Source organism: Perna viridis, chromosome 6, assembly GCF_037379345.1.
Source record: "Perna viridis isolate PV_CMFRI_1.1 ecotype Kerala chromosome 6, ASM3737934v1, whole genome shotgun sequence".
Taxonomy (NCBI): domain Eukaryota; kingdom Metazoa; phylum Mollusca; class Bivalvia; order Mytilida; family Mytilidae; genus Perna; species Perna viridis.
In genome coordinates this window covers 6,248,705-6,271,458 of record NC_142450.1, presented here as the reverse complement: position 1 = coordinate 6,271,458, position 22,754 = coordinate 6,248,705, and the positions used below count along the sequence as shown (strand labels likewise).

The following is a 22,754-nucleotide window of genomic DNA, read 5'->3' as shown; positions in this document are numbered from 1 at the left end:
TGCAATTGTTTTTGTTTTTGTTTTTGTTTGTTTGATTTGTTTGTTGTTTTCTTTTTTTTTTCTTGTTGCGTAAATTCATTTGCTGTGACTTGTTTATTAAAATTGTTGTAATAATGGTACACTACATATGCTCACATACAAATTATACAACAGTTTGAATAATTAAGACGTACTGCATATAGATTATGAATTTGTAACCGAAACTACCATCTTATTGCTTTTCATATGTATTGCAGGTGAGATATAAAAACAACTGCTCTTAAGTAACTTACCGGTCCTTAATATAGCTTGGGAAGGGAAAGGGGATGACATGATAGACCTTAAAAGACATCATCGGATATTCCAAGCAACACAACACAAAGACATTTAACTCATTTTTCTTAACAGCAATTAATATCAATATGTATATTAATCCACTGTCGATCGACACATCTTGGTATCGTCCCGAGTTGAGTGCAGCGCGTTTGTACGACTGAAGTGATTGCGCACATAAGATCTTAATACGCGATCATATACAAGTATGTTTAATTTGTCAGGCAGAACGGTCTGTTACCACTAGGAGATGAAAGGTGGGTTTTGGGGCAGGTTATTATTTTTTAATGATCGATATATTTGCTAGTTAAATATCGAATATACCCTGTTTTCGGAAGTTGCGCAAACGTACAAGTTACTATAAATTTACATGTATACAAATCAAAAAATAAAAATAAAACCAAATAAAAAAACAAAACAGAGATTCTTTATATGTTGATTCATTATATATATATAAATTTAATAGAAATGTTTTATTTTATAATTTGAAGCATGAATATACAGAATGATTAAATTTTTGGCGAAAAGGATTAACTCGGAAGACCGTTAAATACATAAGTTGACGATGGGGTTCTCTGGTTGACGCCGCTGTTAAAAACTTTCTTGTTCACATTTTGAAAAAAAAAACAGACTTTGCACTGAACGAAAAATTCTACTTTAATGTTAATATTACACAAAAGGTAATCAACTTATTCTCATTACAACATACATAACAAAGTCATTTTTATCGTACCTTACTATTAAAGCCTGTACGTGTTAATTGCTCGGTTTTTATTTAATATTTTGTCTAAATAAATAATATTGTGTAGGCATGTACGCTACCTATTGAAGCGAGCTCCGAGAGATTCAACATTTTGTACCTTCACTTTTAACTTGACGAGCTGCTCAGACAGTAACTTGTTACCCGCCTACTCCGCCTACTCCGGCAGAATATGTATAAAGTCCGCAATTATTAGAGGTCTCCGCGGATGGCAGGAATATTTTACGCATTACCTGTGACGTATAAAACGCAAATGACAGATTCAGAGAAACTCCAAATGTTATTACCTTCCCCATCTTAGAAATACTGCTTCGTTTTGAAAAAAATACAATCGGGGCTATAATTTGTCCAAGGCGGGTTAGGTTAAACAGCAAGTGGAACAATGAAGATAGACGCGTATATGGACACTTGTCAGTGCATGCAAACTTTCCCGAACTTTTCCATGAATTTTTCATAAAGCAGGAAAACAAATTAAAGGAATGTATTGAAAACGACTGCATATTTTCAATGATACACTTCAATTCACTGGAAATGAATACTATTTAAGGACAAAACATTTACAACTCAGACACTGCCAATGGTAGAGGTTAGAAAACTAACTGCACAAACAATGCTTTTTTTGTCTATATACGTTACAATTGTACGTACTGTAGTCCATTCCGTATAGAAATCTGAAGTTTAGTTTAAAGAGTAATCAAGGGAACCAAGGTTATAGCGGTAATCCAAAGAATGTAATCCAGGGACAAAGACCAGATATGAAAAACAGACATACATAACAAAGAACATAAAGTAGCTAAAATCATACATACAAAGTAACAAAACCAAAATGAGTAACTCGGATTCCATTAAAAACAGGGAGCATGGACCAGGTGCACCGGTAGGGTAAGCGTCCTGTGCTTTTCTAGAAACACCCACCGAGTGTTGCTCAAGTCAAGTCCAGAGTAGACGAAAGAGGAAAGGAAAACTATGACACGTTGAACAAACATACATTGAAACCTGTCTGTTTGCATCTCCAAAGGAGAGCAACATTAGGACACATAAGACAGGTCGTCTTCATATACAGGTTGATTTTACATACAGTGCACAACATAGGATATTTTAATTATACATTTTTTAAGACATGTTATTTTGTGAATACAGGTGATTGGTATAACATGTTTGACTGTATTTTATTGTTAAAAGAGAAATAAAAAGTATACAACACAAATTTAGTGGAGTCACTCCCATAAGAGATAAATACAAACATAGAACAGTGTGTAAAAAAAATATTACAAAGTGTTGAACATCAATTACACAAGGTGTAAAGAGGTGAATAAAATATAAGAAAAATATTTAAAACATGTCTTAGAGTGCTGATTTTTCAATTCTGTAGAATAAAAGAAACGTATATAAGAGTAATAAAAAAGAAGTGGAACATGGTTGGTACGTCGTGATGCACCTCATATACATAATTCCTTTGTGAACTTGATAGATATTTGTACTACATTTAAAATAAGCATATTTGCATAACTTTTCAATAACAAATCACCAGTTACAATTGAAAAAAGAAATGAATGTGGTTAAACGTAACACAAGCTCCAGCGTATAACATAAATACAAAATAGTTACTTTCTGAGATAATTAAAAGGTCTTCTACAAACACGCGTACCTTGAAGTAATCTCTGAAAGGATTAAATTGACCGTTTTAAATAATTCTATTCGTTGTGCATCATACATATAACAGTAAATTTGATGATGCTTTGAATTTTTACTTCATATTCGTTAGAACAATTTGGACTATGAATAAATCATACGTAAGGAAACTATATACATTTCGTACCCAAATTTTTAAGATAGAATTTTATCAGGAGAATGAAATATTGCTGCCGTCGTTAATCTAACTAAGATAAACTCTGTTACTTGCTGTTTTAATGATAAAGTGTAAGTAATTGTAAAAATCAGGCAAAATCAGAAACATGCATTCCAAAAAAATTGGGTTTTGAAAACTGACGGCAAAACGAGATTGTCTTAATTATCACGAGCTCGTTTCATTCATTTTCATAGAACATATTCATTTTTTTCATCCGTCGTTTAATATATAATCTTTTTCAGCCCAATAAACAATATAAAGAATCGATATCAGTAAAACATGACACCTCTATTAGTATACGTACTGACTCGATTTGAACTTTTTCTACTTTTTCAGTATTTATTTGACCACAGTTATCACAGAATTAAAAAAAGTGTTCTAAAGAGGGTTAATATAAAAGTAATCTAGGAAACTAAGAATCGACACACCGAGAATCAAAAGAAAGTTTTCCGTGGATAAAGACTAGACAGGGAAAACAGACACACGTAACAAAGAAAATGAACATTTCCAAAATAATAGTTACATAGGAACAGAAATAAGCTAGTCATCAACAAGCACTCCACTGAAAAACGGGACTATGGACCAGGTGAACAGGGTATACAAGCGTCCTCTGCTTTTTGTTTTAGAAATACAAGCCGAGTGCTCACAATACACGTACTCCCGGGTACACGAAAGAAGAAAGGAAACCAATGACATAATGAACAATTTAGTTCTCATGGTACACCATAACGATCCATGAGTTATTATATAATTTAATTAATTTGCGCAAACATTTAGTTGTTCCGAGAACTTTACAATTGAATTTTCAATATGAACTGTTCACTTGCAGATATGTTTTTTTTTTTTTTTTTTTTGGAAAACATCAAAATTCACTCTCCCTCTTGAACAAAAAAATCGAGAATTCATAGCTCTTGGTAAGAGCAAAATTTATATACCATTCCTATAGACTGGTAATGTTTTAATAGAATAAAAGTGAATTTTGTTAATTATCCCGTCTTCTGCCCGATATTTATAAAGACTGCTACGTAATACACAACCATTTTTATAGTTGTATCTGAATTACATGCAAAATAGAAGCACATTTAACGAATGTAATAAATATGTACAAATTGATATAAAGCTGTAGTTAAAAATTTCTGCTCTACTGTACAACGAGTAATCAAGGGAACCAAGGTTCTAGCGAAAATCAAAAGAAAGTAATCCAGGGACAAAGACCAAGCATGTAAAACAGACATACACAAAAAAAGAACATTAAGTAACTAAAATAATACATACAAAGTAACAAAAGCAAATGCACAACTCGGACTCCACTAAAAATGGGAGCATGGACCAGATGCCAAGGTAGGGTAATTGTCTGCTGCTTTTCTAGAAACACCCGACGAGTTGCTCATAAAAAGTGGAAAGGAAAACTGTGACACCATGAACAAATCATTTTTCATGGTGCAGATGGATACACCACAACGATCCACAAATAATGCAGTACTTTTTTGAATGACAAAATATGTAATACTTCAATGAGTATTGCCTTGGTGATGTTTCCGCCACCTCATCTTCCAGTCATGCATTCCGTAAGTATTGTCTAGGCCAAGAAAATTTTTGTAGATGCATTTACTACGATATTGCCAATCACAAGGAAAAAATGTTATAGAACCTAATACTGTAATAGATTGATCCGGTATTAAAACTCGTGTCACAAGACCAGGTCCATAGATCCTTGGATTATATATTAATTTTCTGCTGTTGTTTTGCATCGCATCAAACGTTTTATCTTTTATTTTCTCAAACATATTCAATATTATCCTATTTTTAGGTCTGGAAAAGATAATGGCGTTACCCATGTAGGTACAATGTCCCGTCATGTCTACAATGCTAGTTCTAGGTCTCTCACAAATAACAAATCCAGTTTTGTTATATCTTGATATTAGTTGTCTAATTGGTTTTATTGGTTTGACATCTGTATCAACATACAGACCACCATACTCGTAAATGATCTTAAGCCTTAAAATATCTGAAATCCATGCAACGTTCGGCAACTTTTTTGATATATCTGCAACTTCTGGAAACTTCTGTAAAATATTATCCCTTTTCCAGACAATGATTTTGAAATCAGGATTCATCGCTTTCCAATCATTTATATTTGATATATCGTAATTCGGCATAATCTTCGAATCGCTTAAATACTTTTCAATCCATATGAAATGAATCAATTCCATCTGTGTTGACGCCATGGCGTGGTTTACTGGTTTAAGACTCGGCTGACCTTTAGTGTAATGTTGCAAACCATATTGAGAAAGTAGTAAAATAATCATGATTATACATACCAAAATATAACGCCGGTGTAAAAGGTATGTCATAATACTACCTGAAAAAAGTTAATTAAGTGTTATTCAAAACAGAACGGATTATTATCAAAAGATACCCGATTTGTATATATAGTATTTGTTATATAAAAATGAAGTTGATTTTTAGGTTATTTTCATATTATGAGATACATAAAGTCCGACCCTAGCTTATAAATGCGGAATCAAACTCTATCAAGGCCCTGTAACGTAGGTTAATACATAAAAGATTACTTTCACTCATTTTCTGCATGACCGAATTCAGACCGTCAGTTTCTGAAAGGTCATAGATTAAATAGATAACCATTTGGGTACTTTAACTCTATCTCTTTCATATTTCATCAGAAATGACGTCCAAATATAGTATTTCCGAATATTGTTTCACTTGCCTGCATCTGAAGAGTTATATTTGTTACTTAAAAAATCCTTTGTTATATATCCTTTTCTCCAACACCATAAATATTTAAACTTATAGAGTTAAAGCGGGTCTTAACGGAATGCTACATAGATTTTGAATTAATATGTTTAAACTGGTATTCTAGCTAAGCGTTTTGTTTTATAATAATAAATGAAAAGGTTATAAATTATCATTATTGCTAAGAATTTCTAGAACACGTCTCAAGAGAAACACCATGACTGTGTAGCAATACGATCTGTTATTAATCATGACTGAGGAAATAAATAATTGAAGAGAAATTAATATCGAGCTAAAATTTGAATTTTGCTTCAAGGAATCAACTGTCAATTGAACTTCTATTGATCTAAAAAAATTTCCAATATATCAAATAGAAACATTTGTTATTTATTTTTAACTATTAGCGTTTCATCTCATAATGGTCAAATGGGTATAGTCTTGGAATCAAATTGTTTACAAACTGACATATTACTAACTAGACTTAGAGTAAATGATATGTATATAGAGCAAAAGCAGAAACACACGACTTATTTCAAGTTATAATTTGTCTCAATTGGTGAATATTTTTGGTCAAACAATTTAGATATTTAAATATTGTAACCATCTACTTGACTTCAATACGTTTATATTTTAGAATATTTATATGGTTTTATCGACGCAATAGGTAATGTTGTCAAGAGGAACAAAAGATCAAGCCATTCAAAATGAGTACACGACAAAAGTCTATCACCAAACTGCTTAATATAAAAAATACCATTTATTGTCAATTTTGGTATCCTGTGGTTTCCATTAGTAGACAGATATGTAGGGAGATCTCGATCCCAAAACATATTTATTACAAAAAGTACCCAAAACCAAACACATTGGAATAGGATGCTATCAGGGCTTTTAATTTTTTGTAATACTGCAAATTTAAATATTACCTTATTGTTGTTTCTTTCTCAATGGACACTTGTTGAATCCTAAAAAAAAATGTTAATTTTTGACATAACGGCCTTATTTTCATTCTTGGGTAAGATATGTCAGTTTATGAGATTTACAATTTTGAACTTTATTTTCACAGAATTTCCAGCTTTTGATTCCACTAATCAATATGTCAAAACTCATTTAATTTCAATTTGTAGTTATTGGTATATATCTGAATTTTATATCTCCGTTAAATAAACGTTAGCGATGCGTTTTTGTTGCTGCTGAGTACAAGTTGCAAGTTGATTTCATTCAGTATACTTTATGTCAATATGGTAAGAGATAGACTAGAAAAAGGTAGATGTAGATACAAATTTTAACAATATTAAACAGAAAAAAATCCAGTTAGCATTTTATAAACAAAAATGGATAATAAAAACTCTTTATCAGTAAATCTCTTGATATTTCACTGCAAACAGAACATGAACGTGTTTTATGATAAAAGTGTAAAACAAGTTAATGATGCGCGAATTCTATAAGTGAAAACAAATACTTGCTTTATCGCCATAATTTAAAATACACTCTAACATAGTACAATGTGAAGTGAGTTTTTAGCTTCTGTATCTGTTCTGAAAAACAACTTGATTTTATCAATTGTGAATGGACTTAATGAAAACTCCATGTCTAAAGATATTCCCTAACTGTAATATGTGTATAATAACGGTATTTGAAAGTAAATATCATCATTTTTGTACGTGTTTGCGTGACAAAAGACATTGTTATCAGTGTATGGATTTTTTCTTTGTTATTTTTATAGTTATAGCTCACTAAAGTATGATTTTAATTTTTTATTCGTTCTTGTGTACTCATTTTACATGCAATCAATGGCAAAGAATTAATCAACTACTAGCTATGTTGTTTGACCAAATATAAATCATGCTCTCAAAAGCCAACGGGTCGTAAAACATGTCTTAAAAGTCCTAAGATCACAGGTTGTTGATGCATATAAACCAAAAACTCGATTTACCAAAGTTTTGCTGTGAACTTCGAAAGTTTGGTTTTATGTCGAGATCAAATAAAGACAAGTTACCTTTACAACATACCTTGTTCTTTAGGTTGTAAACTCACACGCTATTCCTACGCAAATGTTTCTTCAGGATTTTTCTGCTTCTGTGTAGTCATTTGTTAAATCAATATACCAACACCATAAATATTATTTACTAACATTGTCTTTATGTAGTTCATCATTATACCTAGAATCAATATCTAATATACCTTATAAAGTGACAAATTGAAATGATTTTATGAAATAGACAATGGTAATTTAGTAATTATTTATCGACCTCTGAACCCTCTGAATATCTGAATCCTTGAGTGTTTTTTTTTTTCGGATTGAAATCCGATATAAAGGGATGAAAACATTTTGCACTGTATTACACCGCCATTAAAAATGAAACTGTTTAATCTCAATATTCTGTACAAACACTTTGTTGGTTATAAGGTATAAATACTTGGATAATACAATAAAATCTCTGCGTTTTTTTCTACCTGTGCCACACATTTTATAAATTTTACCTCATAAAGCTCACAACAACCTCTATATAGTGGGGTTTCAATACACTTAACATTGTTTTGATCTTAAGATATACGCAAATGTTTAAGCAAAGAGACATAGCTGTAGTTGACAAATAAGTATTGTATTTATTCATTACATCATCTTTGTGAATGTTCATGCCATTAAAATAGACAGACAGAAACATATCAATACATAACTTATAAAATGACCGAGATGAATTGAAAATTAAAATTAATTTACTGTGCATACATCAAAACAAATACTTCTTACAATAAACATTTTAGTGTGGAAAAACACCCAAACACGATACATATTTAATCGTCATGTGTTTACGACATGATAATATTAATATCAGGACATCGATGGAAATTAATATGCCCCGTGCTGTTCCGTGTGTCAAAAGAATAGGCCAGAGCAGCGCTCAGCTTGTAGTAAAAAGCGATTTAATAATGCTCAGAGCCTTGGCCGGGGGCTAGGGCGATCTACCACAAAGCAACTTGGTTGTTTGCCCTAGGTGGAAGAATGAGGGTACTCCAGGCTTGCTTCATGCTGTGGTCGTAAGACTAAAATACGGTAAACCTGACCGCCAACCATACCGATGCAACGTGTTGGGAAAGATCCCAAGTTCCTCGCACGTTAAAGAACTCAACCCTATAGCCTCTCCCTATTTCCAGTGGCAATCGAAATTCGTCGACCCTACTATCCTTGTGTCCTATCACATTTTTATTTATCATCATTTCATGTTCATTTTAGCATCCATTTCATATTCATCGTCCGGATAGCTGAAATATAGTTGCACGGGCATTAAACACCAACAATCAATCTTGTAAATTAATGTGGGTGATCTTTCTGCAAAACAATTCGCAAGCGAAGCAGAGTTAAGCTCAATATTTTGTTACATAAATGTGATTGGGTCTAGTGATTGAGGGTGACATTCCAACATTTTTAATGTCGTCCGCATGATCTGATTTATCGGTATAGTGTGGCTATTTTAAATAAAAGACCATAACCGATATTTTCATATATATTTTAGTTCTATCACTGGTCTTTCACGAACATCACTGTGGATTTATTAAAAAACAGAAGCAGCTCATTCTTCCGCAGAATCATGATAAAACTTCTAAAGTTTAATTTCTCTGTAGTTTTGCAAGTTCTGTGTAAGAATCGGGTAATGATAAAATTGTCTTTTTTACCATAAATACATTCAATGCATTTACAAAACAACGAAAACGCTTTTTGAATTTACCCTGAACATCTGAGACAACATAGTTTTACTGTATATATAGGGAAAAAGTGGGGGGAAATTTACCCGCATTTTTTTCACAGTGCATTTCAACCAAATTTGACTAGATTTTTATACAGCTCGAATGTAAATAAAACCTTGACCGCAAACATTTTAACTTAGGTGAGAGGTTCATATTTAAGGCATAAAATGTGTACATCGGTCATTTTCTGAAATTAAAAGACTATAACTTTTGGGGAATTCAATATAATAACATACTTCAAAATCAATATTACGCATACTAGGGTTTATCAGCTAATAGATAAACAAATTTAATCGAAGTGACAATAATGTGTGTTAAGTTTTAAATATACGGAAAATGATTCCGTTATTGTTTCTGTCTTAATTTGATTAATTTTTCATCCGGGTATTCAGTTACAATTTAAACGGTTTTTCAACTGAGCGCTCAACTTTGATCAGTCCGTACACTTGTAACTTGTTCGACCCACCCTCCTTCCCCATTTTTTTATCTCCTACCCATTTTGTGGGGTTTTCTTTGTTAGAACATTTGCTGCTGTTGTTCTTAATTATGTATTTCAGAAACGCAAAGTGATTATCTTAAGAACTGGAATCGGAATCATTTATTGGATACACATCAGTCCATGTACGAGCCTGAGACTTGCACTGACCCAATGAGATCGAGACTGCTCATGAAGGAGAAAGAATACGGAAAAAAGGACCTTAATTTTACTGAACATGCAATAAAACAGTCTAATTCCCCTTTTAAATATATAGAACGATCATTGGTTTGTGCAACTTTTTCATTTTCAAATAGAACACGTATATTAATATGCAAATAAGATAAAAGAACTCTATATCTTTCAAGCTATTAAAAACTTTTCCAATTTATTACTCAGGGAACGTTTTTGTTCATATATATAGCTGTATTGAAGAGACTGATATCCAGTTAATTGTTATTAACTCATTCATTTTGTTCTGTTATTGTTAATGTTCAAAAATATTTTATAATAAACTGGTGTCACAATAAAAGCGGGATGAGGCAAGATGAAGTGATGGATCGTGTCCCTACATTGTACGTTAGCAAATATAAATTAGGATAGTTTATAAATTTGTTAATAAGTGTATAGCATACCAAAGAGTTTTTGGGGGAATATTTGAAACGTATTTGGGTCGATTGTCTACTACGTCTCTCTATTGTGTGTTTTACGTAGAAGATTTTAGTTTTTACTGACGCCCAGTAAGACACGGGCAAGCCACTGTATGCACGGCGGTCCGTTACATTCTCCTTACCTCATCCTGCCGGCACAACAACTGTGACCATTACATCCACAATGTGTAGTTAGTTTTTATTGTATTAGTTTACATAGTTATTCACGTCAAGTAGGTGAATATAATGTAACATTCACAATTTGTATTTATGATATACCTAGAAGTACATGTATGCACTAGTAAGCTGCAGACAAGTTAATAATCAGTTGCATAGTTTTGGTCTTGCTGGTTCATATGTGGAGTCTTTGATTTAATGTATTGTTATACCAAGCACAGTATGATGCAACTTTTAAAAAAATAGTGTTAAACAACTGTTCACCTTCTGAATAATGCAACATAGAAATAATTACCTGTATATATCTTGGGCGAAAATATTATAACCAATATTTGAAGGAATTTGCTTTTCAATTGAAGGGACATTTAAAGCGATTTTCAAATAGATTGTCACATCTTTAAACAAAAATTCATAACGGATCCTTGTCCAATAATGGCTAGAATTATAAGTTAAACCTTCTGGTCGAAAACGGGTATTTCAGAAAAAGAGTACTGAAACACATTACAATGTATACGACAATTCTCATTTCGATTTGAGTTTGTGTTTTGATCTTAACAAGTACACAAATGTACAAGGAAAGCGACATAACTGTAGTCTACAAATAAATCTGTTATTTATTTATTACATCATCATTTTAACGTTCGTGTTATTGAGTGTAATCAACGGAACCAAGGTTATAGCGGTAATCAAAAGAATGGAATCCAGGAACAAAGACCATACATTGAAAACAGACATTCACAGCAAAGAACATAAAGTAACTAAAATCACACATTCAAAGTAACAAAAGCAAATGAGCAACTCGGACTCCACTAAAAACTGGGAGTATGGACCAGGTGCACCGGTAAAATAAAATAGACAGACAAAAATATATGACAACCTATCTTATTAAATTGCCGAGATGAATTAAAAATTAAAAATAATTATGTGTACAGACATCAAAACAAACACTTGTTTCATCAAACATTTTAGTTTGGGAAAGCACCCAATACGATACATCTATAATAGTCAGGTGTTTACTACATGCAAATATCAACACCAGGGCATCAATGAAAATGAATGTGGCCTGCGCGGGTTCGAGTGTCAAAAGAATAGGCCCACAGCAGCACTATGCTTGTAGTAATAGGTGATTAAATAGTGCTTAGAGCCTTGGCCGAAAACTAGGGCTCTCTGCCCACAGAACAACTGAGTTGTGTGCCCCAGGTGGAAGCATATGGTACTCCTGGCATGCTACAAGCTGGGGTCGTTAACTATTTCACGCAAAACCTGTCCGCAAATCATAGTGGTGCAACATGTTGGGAAAGATGCCCCGTCCCTCGTACGTTAAAGAACGCTGCTGTGGTATTCGATAGGAGTAGGAATTGCACTCCGCCACATAAGGCTAAATTGCCCAACCCTACCACCTCTCCCTTTTTCCAGTGGCAATCGAAATTCGTAGACCCTACTATGATTGTGTCGTCCTATCACATTTTTCATTTTATCGTCATTTCATGTTCATCGCCCGGATAAAGCTAAAATATTGCTGTTTGGGTGCTAAACACTAACAATCAATCATGGAAATTAATGCTGGTGATTGCAAAACTCTGGATAGCAATCGTTCATTATGGTATTAATAATTGATGTTTGTGATTTGAGCATTCATATAAAAGGACTCGACTATTGTTGAAACTTTCCCGGTTGATAAATGTAAATAATTCTGGTATTATTGACTGGACTCATTTGAAATATTCATGCACTTTGATAATGGTTATATGGGGTGCATTTTAGAGAAATCAAATAAATGAATATTTGTTCAAATTAATTGATAAAAACTGTTTTTTTGATTATTACTATTCTATTTGTCAATAATGTGGCTGAATTAATAGGTGAAATACGTGTAGTGAATTACAATTGTGTTACCCAGACTAAAGCAATTGTTTTCCTTAACTACCATGTGAGTCCCGTATGACTTGCCAAACTTTACAAGCTGTCAAAAAATAAAATATATAGCTGTTTTTAGGTGTTTACTCTAAACAATTTTTGTAAAAATGCAGCCAAAACAATGGCGGCATTGATGACAAAATATATTTTTTAAAATAAATCATTTTATCGAAACAGTAAATAAATATCATAAACGAACATTTTCAATTTTTCATCATAGTTCTCTTACAGCTGTTACATATTTAAGTAGTATATAGTCCCATGTTTATATTTAAGGTGAGTTTATTTCATAACTTAACATAATTATTAATAGTTGGAATATTTTTTTCTGAACCGCCATTTTAAAAAAATCCCTAACAAACAATCCGGTTGATATTTTTCTGAGAAGATCAAAATCATGAATTCTTTATCGTCATTCTATGAAATGACATTGCATTAATTCATCACTAAATCGATTCACTGCCCTCAAAACATTATAGAGTGTACAGAACATCTTCAGTTTTACATCAATGTCGGATAAAAACTATATAAAATTTACTACCAAACCAAATTTTATATCTGCAGAAATTTGCGTTAAAACTTCAAGAAAACACGTTAGGAGTTTGGAAAACATGTTTACGTTATATATAAAATTTGTGCTTAACCATAAACTTATGAATTTGAGAGGTATACTTTGTTTCGTAAATCGGTGGCATGGCCATCCATCTTTACAACACTGAATTGTCATTTTACGGTGTTCGTGAATCGTCACGGTGCATTCATCTCCACTTCAAACTGATTTGTTCAACGTGTCGTAGTTTTCCTTTCCTCTTTCGTCTACTCCAGACTTTTTATGAGCAACTCGGTGGGTGTTTCTAGAATAGCTGAGGACGATTACCCTACCGGTACACCTGGTCCATGCTCCCAGTTTTTACTGGAGTCCGAGTTGCTCATTTGCTTTTGTTACTTTGTATGTATGATTTTAGTTACTTTATGTTCTTTGTTGTGTTTGTCTATTTACCATGTCTGATCTTTGTCGCTGGATTTCATTCTTTTAATTACCACTAAAACGTTGGTTCCCTTGATTACCCTTTCCAATATTCCAATAACCGAAACCTTGAATTTTCTACTCGTTCATCAAATAAACACAGCAATCTAGCCAAGTCTTTTTTTAATCTTTTATTCTATTTATTTTTATCAATTTAACAGCTTTGGTTTTATTTTATACGATTCGGTCTGTTAACCTTTCTTATATGATATTTTTCTTATGTTATTCAGCGAACAATACTTTCATTGTTTAAGTTTCTGCAAAATCAAATTATGAAAAGAGCAAACCATTCTTCATTTAAGAAGTTTACTAAACTACCTTAACAGTTTTTACTTGTAAGTTGAGTATAACGCTTTACATGAACCTATCACTACTATGTCTGAAATGAAATCTACAAAATTGACCTTTCTATAGCTACAATGAGAGCCATGATGTTTGTAATTGCGGTCCAGTTTATGTGTAACAGGTATGTGACAATATTTAAATTATGTGCGCAGTAATATTACTCAAATTGAAGGTTTTATCTCCGTGAGTAACGTTTTCTTGTCATTTTTATTATACAATAAACAATTTATACAGAAGGCAGTATCATGATATGTTGCCTGTCCAAGAAACAGTGATATTGCCTGAAACTTTGATACCGCATTGACCCAAGGCGTGAGTATTGTCAAAATCGAAAGGGATATCACTACCCATTTGCCATCGATTTATCGACAATGCCATATACACAAACAACTACTGTATTCATTTCCTTGAAGAATCAAACGCGGAATGATCATGCGCGCAAATACCCTCGTTATAATTTTGTGAAGCACATTATTGGTTACGACATAGCAATGATTAAACAAGTAAGCATAGCTAATATGATATGAAATTTTAAAACGTTGATCATTTCTTCAACACTTATCTGAGCTTGTAACAATGAATATCAAGATACTGTTAATGTAAAAACAAGGAAGCTCATAAGTTGATTGTTTTGTATTAATATTAACGCTTAGCTCGTTACGATGTCAGAGAAAACATTGTTTTAATGCATCATTAGTGGGTAGGCTAAGAAAATATATTCAAAGTTTCTTTAAAACCTAACTTAGTAATAGACAGACCAAAACATTATTTTCTTTTTTAGTTTTAATAATTTTTAGTTTAATTTCTTTGTAATAAATGTCGTTTTTCCTCGGTTTTTGTAAACACGTCTCTGAGCATCCTATGTGTGAAAAAGGCAGTTAAGGAAGTAAACATTGGGTATGAGAGAAAATCCAAGTTGAAAAGTTTTTAGTTTCTAGAACATTTCTACAACATGACAGTAATACTGATGTTAAAGGGGAATACCTTCAAGCGAGTATTCAACTCAAATATACCAGCAACTCTGTTCTATGTAAACTAGGAAATTTAAGTATTGATTAAATGTTTCAAATTTTCAAATTAAGGAATATTTTTGTATCATATGTCAAAAAAAGTTTGAAATTATACTTTTTATTGCAAACCAAGATTCGGTTAGATAACACATTGTAATATAAAACATTCTCTGTAATGAGACAGTACGGCTTACCAATAATGTCGCCAGTATTATAACTATTTTATTTTTCAGTGTTGAGAAAAGATACTTTCATTTAAAGCCGTTTTAAGACTTAAAGCTATCTGTTTTCATTTTGTAAATGTGTTCAGAATACGACTCTTTTCAGCTATGAATTTTTATCATTCAAGTTCGTCCCTTCATACATAAAATGAATATTTGTGTGACATTATTTTGCAACATTAGTTGATTATTAATTTGATATTTAGTAACCTTATTGAATATGTATATGATTTTAGCCATTAATTTGACTGAGTACGAAATTATAACAATGCCCATCCTCAAGATCATTTAAACAAAAACTACACGTAATAGATTTGCGTTAGAATAGTTCATTTTATATCAGTTTTGTACGAAAAATGAATCGTGTGTTATTTTTCCTCCAAAAATAGAGGTTTTTATATAGGCAATTAGCTGAAAATTGACTCTTTTTTATATTTCAGTAGAATAAAAGCCTAATATACCAAATATAGCTCAGTTCGGATTCAGATTTCTAAACAAATACTATCTTTGAAAAAAGATAGCCGACGCAGTAAAATTTGTTCTTTTTACTTATAACTTTCTACATTTCATTCAGGAAATTACACATGGCACGCAATTTTAATTTCCGATACAGTTTTTCGAACGCCACAAAGTTATTGATATTTGGCCAAACAGAATTTAGATCATAGAAGAGCGTCAAAGGGTAAAAAGCGAAACTATACGACTGCGTCGAAAAAAAATAGCACTTTTCTTGTCCTTATTGTTCAAAATCTGCACATAATGTTTTTTTTTCTTCTAAAATTGACATAAAATGTACAATTTAAATATTGGGTACTCTATATTTATTACCTTTAATACAGCCTGATATGTCAAATTGAATTAAGTCGTAAAAGTTCTTTTTCACTACAGCTTAATTTCAGTGAAATAATTTATTTATCAACAACAGATGACTATTCTGTAGTAATTATATCTTATTTATAATTTTACAGCGAATTTTCGTACACATCCCGTTCTGCAAATAATTCTATATATATTTAGTATACTGTTTTGATACCATTTTTCACGTGGTTTATTTATTTTTATTTTCAGGCACAACGTTTGCACAAAAATAAGGTCATGAAATTAAAGCCAAATCATTGATTGTGTTCTTGTTTAGGACAGATGTTTCCATCTATCTGTAATTTTCTTTGACATTGTCATTTTAATTTCGAGAATGATTTATTTTATTGTGTCGTATTTGTTATATGCTAATTGATCAATCGTACCATGCACAACTCGTCTAATGTACGCGCGCGCTGGTGTGTGTGTGTGTGTGATAAAGGGTAATTACAAAATTATATGTGTTATAAGGTAATAACAAAACTACCGTAATCAAAGCTTTTCGTAGGTTTAAACTGATCTGGATCTTCCATGTCAGTTATGAATATTCTTTTCCACTGTCGACAGTTTTAAGAAGAGAGGTTGTGATCACGCCAATGTGTTTTAACCCTGCCGCATTTTTTTTTTTTTTTGGGGGGGGGGCTTTCCAAAGTCAGGAACTTTTGTGTGCGTGTGTTTTGTTGTAATTTTTTTTCTATCTTTTATTTTTTATTAAGCTTTATTAAATAAAAAAACCCAAAATATTGAGTATCAATAAATTCTCTTTTATTCTATCAAAAGACTGTCAATGTAAGAAACTAGATAGATCCATTGATATGGTTGGCGTGATATACATTTTTGTTGTTGTATTTTTTGTTGATGTTGTTGTTTTGTTGTTTTTTGTTGTTGTTTGTTGTTTTTGCTCAGGTAGAATGTTGAATTAATTATAATGTCAGAAAGAACAAGAGGTTTTCTTTATCAAAAGTGGATGACTCAGTAAAATATGTCCAGAGTGCCTTAATATATCAACCGAATTTCAAACAGATCAAAGAGTCATTTATTGTTTTAATCCTGCTGGAATCTGTGTTCCCTTGATTATTCTTTCAGAAAAAAAGTTTGTGGTCCCTTATGAAGGTAAAATATTCAAAGAAACTTTGGAATATGCCACCCATTGTATCGGTCTTCAATGAACACCCCTTAACTGTTTTCGTAACTTTGATTAACAAAACTTATCTTAAAACACCCACTCTTCTGCTTATCAAGGATAGTTACGGTAAAAAGTGGTGCTCCTATTCTAAACAAATTTGGTTTTTACTACTATACAAATTTAAAAAGATAACAAATAACTTATTTTATCAATCACACCATTGCAAGACGTTAAGCATGCGCATGATTAATAGCATGACATTTAGTTTTCTAACCCAATGGTTGTAAGTAGATTGAAATATGGCTGACCAACTTGATCTTCGTGCTAGATGTTTGAATATATTTGGAACGGGTTCAAGTTATACATTTGAATCATTACACTACTATTTCCCGGAGGCGATTGCTGGTAAACAACTCAACTGCCAAGGCGATGTTCAAAGTACATCTTGGATTTTGTTGTTTCCCAGTTACAACGGTAAGAACAACATTTTTGGCATCTTCTTCTAAAAATTGAATAAAACCATGATTTTTCATTCGTTTTTTATTCGAAAAAGTACGTTTTCCATGGAAACGGTTAAGTTCATAATCCAAAATACAAAAAAATGGATAATAGAGTATGTGCATTTAAACACCAAAAAATTACATAACTATCTTTATTCATATTGTATTTCATGTTTGACATGATTCTGTAGTTAGACCCAACATTAACTGTAGATATATACTGATATTGAAACAAAAGTCAGATGAACGAATAAGCGGAATTTAACTCCAAGCAAACTAAACTTGATTACACTTTCATCAAACCAAATTGTTCATCAGTAACATAAATATAGAACATTTGAGAAGTGGAAAACTAGATAGAGATATAATCCGAAGGTTTTTAATCTCAAAACTTTGTCATACGATTGTTTCTTCCTAAACCGCAGGAACTGGTCAGCACTTAGATTTAATCCCCGCTCTTGATGTTGGGTTCACGCTGCTTGTCTATATATTTTCATTTTTACCATTTCTTATTGTTTGGACCTGATAGTTTATGTATTTTCGTATGAAAATCCTCTTTCATATACTTAATTTTCATTTACACCCCAGTTTTTTTTTATTCAAATATCTTTCACACATAGATCATAAACTACGTCCTTCTCCGTACTTACGGATACAGGAGCAAATAATACCATGAAGGCTAGTGAATAAAACTTGATTCGACTTAATATTTATTAAATACACGCCGTCATTGATTAAAACTTGTAAAAAATGTCAAACAATTTAATAACCAAAAGCACAGTTACATGTATCAGATATATCCTGTCATTGACGGATAACGTGTTTTCATCAGATATTAGGTTAATAAAACATTACCGTAAAATAAATATGGTTTCACTTGTACAGGGATGCGCTCATGGACGAATTCTAAAAAAGTGTACATCCTAAACACACGATAAAACCAATAAATCTAATGCAATTGAATATCCCTATCATGTGCAAAAATATGTTTTTTTAATGAACATGTGAATGTTTATCTCAAACATAATGTCACCTGAAAGCAAAAAAGGCGTTCGTAGGAGAGCCGTCAATATAAGAAAACATATAAATAGGTGTCTGTCTTACCTGTCTGGTCTTTGTCCCTGGACTGCATTCTTTTAATTTCCAGTTTTAGTTTCCTTAATTACTCCTGAATAAAAAATGAATATGTATAGATAATGTAAATATAAATGATGTCTGTTACCCTTTCACACTCTCTGAAAGAAATATAGAGAATCATGTTTCGAACGGTTATCAAAAGAATATAAACCAATATAAACGACCACAAGTGGAAAATGTACGAACACAACAAAAGAAATGAATAACAAAAAACAAACAAACAAAAACAAAAAACAAAACAAAAAACAAAAACAAAAAACAAAAAACAAAACAGATCCAAACACAACGTAGAAAGAAACGAAAGTAAACGATGGACTCCTAAAAAAACTGAGAGCATGGACCAGGTGCACTTAAAGGGTAAGCGTCCTCTATATTTCTATACAAACTAGCTTTGATGTATATACATTATCACGTTGAGGGTAGACGAAAGAGGAGAGAAAACCTTAGGCATGGTGAACAAATCGGTTCTCATGTAAAGTGCAGATAGATAAACCGTAACGATGTCTGAGTTCATGCTGACGACCATAAAGCATCTGTAGCGATAACTTAAATTGGATTGAACATAACTTTATTATTCAAGAAACCTTATTGCAAAAACTTCTACACGGTACAAAAATTAAGTATAGTTTAGGAAAGTTTTGACATAACGTATGATTTGTGATATAAAAAACCATATACATGAGCTGAAGTGATGTTGCCACAGATGGTAGAAATCTCGACGATTAAAAATAGGAAGTCAACGCTTTTATCGTATAGTTTGCACTTGATATAAAGAATACTACAGACACTGTGGAGTCAGCTTCATATCATGACCTACACCAGAAATCGTTGGCAAAGGAAAACTATCAACCAAACTTTACGACTCATACGTCATGCCAGAGCTTGCCGAAACTAAGCAGATTTTATATATAACGCTAGACTTCTTACAAGTAGGCTTCTGGAACAGGATTATGTTGCTTCAAGATTGAAGTCATCACTACGGAAGTTTTCTGTTCGCCATCATGAACTCGTGGATCGTTACAGTGTATCCATCTGCACAAAGAAAACTGATTTTTTCAACGTGTCATAGTTTTCCTTTCCTCTTTCGTCAACCCCAGACTTGACTTTTTATAAACAACTCGACGGTAGTTTCTAAAAACGTACAGGACACTTACCCTACCGGCGCACCTGGTCCATGCTCCCATTTATAGTGGAGTCCGAGTTGCTTATTTACTTTGTTATTGTTGTATATGTCTGTTTTCCTTGACTAGTCATTGTCTGCGGATTACATTCTTTTGATTTCCGATAGAACTTGCTTCCCTTAATTATTCTTGATCATGAGTTCTTCTTTTTAATCGAAGTAATAGAGGAGGTAAAGATATTAGACCGAATATTCATTGTATGAAGTCTTTATCTCAAGATCCTTGATAGATGCGATGTATATAGAATCCAGGAATCTAGGAGTGTTCAAAGATAATATTTATAGCGCAATCTGAGGTTGTGGCTAAACGATATTCATTTTTTTTTGGTTTGAGGCGGGATTATATCACCGAATAGTCAGCTTCATATAGTCAGTTGTAATTTGGCAAATGACAATGTCAACGAGAATCACTACCAAGTACAAAGTTGTTCTAGGTGTTTCATATTGTTAGAGAAACAACAATGTTTAATGTTTTAGAGTCAGAATTTCAACTGAGTTTGGGGAAAATAATATGAAGAGTTGAACATTCATTGGTATTAAATACATTTTTTCCTGATAATAATCTAGCATTGAACGTTTTCGAAATATTCAGTACACACATTCAATTAATACTATTTTGCCACAGATGGTAGAAATCTCGACGATTAAAAATAGGAAGTCAACGCTTTTATCGTATAGTTTGCACTTGATATAAAGAATACTACAGACACTGTGGAGTCAGCTTCATATCATGACCTACACCAGAAATCGTTGGCAAAGGAAAACTATCAACCAAACTTTACGACTCATACGTCATGCCAGAGCTTGCCGAAACTAAGCAGATTTTATATATAACGCTAGACTTCTTACAAGTAGTCTTCTGGAACAGGATTATGTTGGTTCAAGATTGAAGTCATCACTACGGAAGTTTTCTGTTCGCCATCATGAACTCGTGGATCGTTACAGTGTATCCATCTGCACAAAGAAAACTGATTTTTTCAACGTGTCATAGTTTTCCTTTCCTCTTTCGTCAACCCCAGACTTGACTTTTTATAAACAACTCGACGGTAGTTTCTAAAAACGTACAGGACACTTACCCTACCGGCGCACCTGGTCCATGCTCCCATTTATAGTGGAGTCCGAGTTGCTTATTTACTTTGTTATTGTTGTATATGTCTGTTTTCCTTGACTAGTCATTGTCTGCGGATTACATTCTTTTGATTTCCGATAGAACTTGCTTCCCTTAATTATTCTTGATCATGAGTTCTTCTTTTTAATCGAAGTAATAGAGGAGGTAAAGATATTAGACCGAATATTCATTGTATGAAGTCTTTATCTCAAGATCCTTGATAGATGCGATGTATATAGAATCCAGGAATCTAGGAGTGTTCAAAGATAATATTTATAGCGCAATCTGAGGTTGTGGCTAAACGATATTCATTTTTTTTTGGTTTGAGGCGGGATTATATCACCGAATAGTCAGCTTCATATAGTCAGTTGTAATTTGGCAAATGACAATGTCAACGAGAATCACTACCAAGTACAAAGTTGTTCTAGGTGTTTCATATTGTTAGAGAAACAACAATGTTTAATGTTTTAGAGTCAGAATTTCAACTGAGTTTGGGGAAAATAATATGAAGAGTTGAACATTCATTGGTATTAAATACATTTTTTCCTGATAATAATCTAGCATTGAACGTTTTCGAAATATTCAGTACACACATTCAATTAATACTATTTTGAGAGTAACAAGTGTCGTAGTAAGACTGAAGACCCTCTTAAAGTAAGGAAATTAAAAATTTGTAAACGTATACTTTGAAGATCAAGCTATTAAGCGTTGTTTGTATGAATTCTTATGGAGGTTTTGAGTTCAATTAATGAACGGGAGACCTCAATCATCGTCTTTTGATGTGTCTCTTTTGGAGAGAGTAGTTACATGATATGTATCATTACCGCTAGTATGTATATGTATGTTGTATATAAACAACAGAATAATGTATTTCACAGACGGAAACAATGTTGATTTGCTCATTGTCTGCGGGTACAACACCATATTTGTTATGTATAGTAGGCTGTGTGTTGTCTACATAGGCATTGTTGAAAAATGTTGTAACAATGACCTACTTAAAACTCATAATATTCAAAATTGAAGATATCGCAGCTTTCAATCACTCTTTCAGCAAATCAAAGTCTTTTTAGCAGAATCCTGTATGCCATGAACATGAGCATAAAAGAAGGCGGAAGCATTTTTATTTCACACAAACTAAAAAACAAATAATATATATCTCAATTCAAAATCTAGAACTGGCATTAAAAATTTACCATAAAGTTTACAGCACAGATGTTCGAGCACCATATTGACCAAAAAAGGGGGGTGCCTTAAAAAGCATGCGTTACTATTTTCTTGTGGGATTTTCCCTGATATTATTCAACTGTTATTATGTCTCTTATTTGTGTACCGATTTATGCCGCTATTTCCATCATGGTTCCTGAACAAGGAGATATGTTTTATAAGCGCCAGGCTTTTTAAAACTATTTTATCTTAAAACGCAGTCCATCTATTCAGCCCAGGATACCCCACACTTTTTCTATGTATTCTGTGTTTTTAGTAAAATAAAATACCTGTTTTGTTGTGCTTTGATATGCTTTATTTTTGTTTTTGTTTTTGTTTTTGTTGTTTGTTGTTGTTGTTTTTTTTTTGCTTATTGTTTGCTTCCTTAACCGAAGTCT

At 32.5% G+C, this 22,754-nt stretch overlaps 1 long non-coding RNA gene across 1 annotated transcript; it reads right to left on the bottom strand.

Annotated features, from left to right (window-relative positions):
- Positions 1-3,737: 3,737 nt before the first annotated feature.
- On the bottom strand, positions 3,738-6,639 carry LOC148613357 (uncharacterized). The gene is made up of 2 exons (XR_015923350.1): positions 6,599-6,639; positions 3,738-5,283 (listed from the first exon to the last, which is right to left on the bottom strand). It is a non-coding gene; the product is annotated as an uncharacterized LOC148613357 (long non-coding RNA).
- Positions 6,640-22,754: the final 16,115 nt, after the last annotated feature.